The sequence below is a fragment of the Octopus sinensis genome, linkage group LG30 (genome assembly GCF_006345805.1).
Source record: "Octopus sinensis linkage group LG30, ASM634580v1, whole genome shotgun sequence".
NCBI lineage: Eukaryota > Metazoa > Mollusca > Cephalopoda > Octopoda > Octopodidae > Octopus > Octopus sinensis.
This window is the reverse complement of record NC_043026.1, coordinates 12622064-12625850: the sequence shown is the minus strand read 5'-3', so window position 1 is coordinate 12625850 and position 3787 is coordinate 12622064.

The window sequence follows — 3787 nt, the reverse complement described above, 5'->3', positions numbered from 1 at the left end:
GTATTTCGATGGTACAACACACATAAACGTATGGAGCGCACACACACACATATATTCACAAATATACATACATTAACTTACCATCACACACACACACACACACACACGTACATCCGTGCACTTAGGCATGTGTGAACACAAACGTTTACAGATCGCACCGACATATTATTCAAAGCAGGCCCACACCTGCTTAAATTGGAACTCCCACACATTAAGCCATCTTTTTTTTTATATGGAAAGTAAAGAACACAAGAAATCTTGGTGTATTTTGTAAAGATGTGTTTAATTAATATTTCTATATTTTAAATGAATGTCATTTCTGTTCTGAAGGTATGAACACGCGCACACAAAGAAATAAAAATAGAGAGAAAACGGGGGGGAAATTACATTTTAATCATGAAAGATGCGATGAAATAGGAATGCTTAAGACTTTTTTTGGAAATTTTATTTCAAAATTAGAATTGTTTTAAAGCACGAAATTCGATAAAAATGATGATAAAAAAAGTTTGCGAATTAAACGTAACTTATGGAGGGAGACTCATAAAGTTGGTTTTTAACAGGTTTTGCCAGGATTTTTCAAATTTCTTTTTTGCACCTACGCACTTAGAAATTTATGGATGAAGGTGACTTATTCAAAATTAAAAAAAAAAAAATTTTTTTAATCTATAATTTTTCAAACGTTGATACCTGTCTTAATTAACAAAAGTGAGGAGAAAATCTGTGAAATGGTGATGGCTACCGAGATGGTACGAGGTGAAAAGGGGGCGACGTTTATAAGAATTATGGATTAAAAAGTTTTTCCTTTTTCCCATATTGTGAAACAGATGCAATTGGACATTTTTTGGAGGAAAAGGGGCGGAATTCTGCTTTAGGTGTGCCGTATTTTCTTTGAAAATTGCAAAAAAATAAAAGTTATTAGCATTTATGGCGAAAAACAGTTGAAGTTTCGGATCTGCATTTGTACATGAGTTCGATTTGGTTTTTCCAACTTCCTTCCTTATCCGAACCGATTTTGGACAATTTCCTGGTACACTTAAAGGCACCACATAAAAATTTAAAAAAACGATGGGAGAATACTTTTATGAATATAGGGCAATATTTGTGGTCGTGTGTTTAACCCCGGCGTCAAAAAATAGTTGGAAAAAATCCCAAGCGTCCTCATTCGAAACTTAACGGTTAAATCACAATTAAAAAAATTTTTTTGCAGTCATATGAATTCCCCTCTGTAGAAAATAAATTCGCAAGAATTCCCATGTATTTAAAAAACTAAGTGCGCGCCTTGTTTTTGTTTCTTTTGTATCCCCCTTGGGGTACTGTTTAAGAAGCGCGATCCCGGTGCGCGTACTCGTGTATCCGCGCTAGCTAGTCGTGACTACTCGATCCTTACTTTGTTTTTGTATTTTATTTACTTTGTTTAAAAAAAAATTATTTGTTTTGTGTTTTATTTACTTTGTTAGGTAGTCGTTGTAGGATCGACTAGTCACGACTAACTAGCGCGGATACGCGAGTGCGCGCACCGGGACAACACTTCTTCAGTAGACTTCAACGTACCTTTCAAGAAACACACAAAAGCCGTTCGATTCACTTCAACATTTAAGTTTAATTTGTCAAAATATTTTTGTCAGTGAACGAACAGGTCGCGGTCTTAAAGCGACGAAAATATTTTGACAAATTAAACTTAAATGTTGAAGTGAATCGAACGGCTTTTGTGTGTTTCTTAAATGGCTTACAAACACCTTCCACGCTGCAATTGTTTTCGTTCCAGCACACGATCTCAGATCAAATCACTTGCTATGCGAGTACATCTCCGTAAATGTACCTTTCACACTTAAAATAATAATAATTAATTCTTTTTATTGGCCACAAGGGCTGACACACATGATTAGTAAACATAAAGGGACAAAACAAGACGAAAGGTTACAAAGGGTTTTGTCCATTTTTGAAAAAATCCGAGTAAAAACTGTTTAAAAACGAAAGATTATAACAATGAAAAAAACTCCCAATGGGGGGGGGGCTTCGAAAGGTTCCTGGTGGAAAAAACCCATAAAAGCCAACGGGAGCCTGGTCAAAAGGGGGGGGGGGGTAGAGAGCCCCTTTCTCCTTTAATAAAACCTTTTTCAATCACAGGCGAAACCTGAGAATTGGTCCATTTTATTATAAAACGGCGGAGGTAAAGAATACACCATTTCGTTCCGGGACTTTTTTCCCCCCAACCTTGACCGAAATCACACTGTATTGGCACCTCCATTAGTAGCACACGATCTCAGATCAGGTCACTTGCTATGCGAGTACATCTCCGTAAATGTACCTTTCACACTTAAAAATAAAAATAATAATAATAATAACAATAATAAAACGGCGGAGGTAAAGAATACCTACACCCATTTCGTTCCGGGACTTTTTTTCCTCCAACCTTCACCGAAATCACACTGTATTGGCACCTCCATTAGTAGCACACGATCTCAGATCAGGTCACTTGCTATGCGAGTACATCTCCGTAAATGTACCTTTCATACTTAAAAATAAAAATAATAATAATAATAACAATAATAAAACGGCGGAGGTAAAGAATACCTACACCCATTTCGTTCCGGGACTTTTTTTCCTCCAACCTTCACCGAAATCACACTGTATTGGCACCTCCATTAGTAGCACACGATCTCAGATCAGGTCACTTGCTATGCGAGTACATCTCCGTAAATGTACCTTTCACACTAAAAAAAAATAAAATAATAATAATAATAATAAAACGGCGGAGGTAAAGAATACCTACACCCGTTTCGTTTCGGGACTTTTTTCCCCCCAACCTTGACCGAAATCACACTGTATTCGCATCTCCATTAGTAAAGAGATCCGTTATTCAGTGTCCTTCACGTGTGGTCGTCTACGAAGCCAAGAGCAGAATCGCGGTGCAAGGCCAATGGTAAGCATTATGACCAGCCAGAACCAACGATTGCAGTAATATTTATATATATATATATAATTTCAACAATTGAGGGTAAAATTAATTAATTATTAATCAATTTCACCAAGTATTCAGTATGTAAAGGGACCATTTAAGGCGAATTCAAAATATTACATTATATAAAAGGGCTTAGTAAAATAACTCAAATAACCTTTGCATTTGATTTTTTAATGTCTTTACCCCCATACCTTCGTGAGTTGGTTTGAGCAAACACTATCTGAGAGAGATCTTCTTTAAGTATTGGAAATAGCTAAAAAAATTTTTTTTAGCTGCTATTTCTAATGAGTTCAGTATGTGGCAAAGTAATTTATTTTACTAAGCCCTTTTATATAATATATATATATATATATATATGTGTGTATATATGTATATATATGCTACTGTTGAACTATCAGATCGCTCAGGACGTTTCAGCAAGGTAGTATATATACTATTACATATTTGGTACTACTAGCGAACAGTGGTCCCGGTGCGGGGGGGGGGGGTGTCAAACTAAAGCGTTTGACCCGGTCAAAAAAAGCAAAAAAAAAAAAAAATAGTGTAGTAGGTGTAAAACTCTTTTACTCTTTTACTTGTTTCAGTCATTTTTCACTGCGGCCATGTTGGAGCACCGCCTTTTAGTCGAGCAAATCGACCCCGGGACTTATTCTTTTTGTAAGCCCAGTACTTATTCTATCGGTCTCCTTTTGCCGAACCGCTAAGTGACGGGGACGTAAACACACCAGCATCGGTTGTCAAGCAATGCTAGGGGGACAAACACATACATACATATATACGACGGGCTTCTTTCAGTTTCCGTCTACCAAATCCACTCAGAAGGCA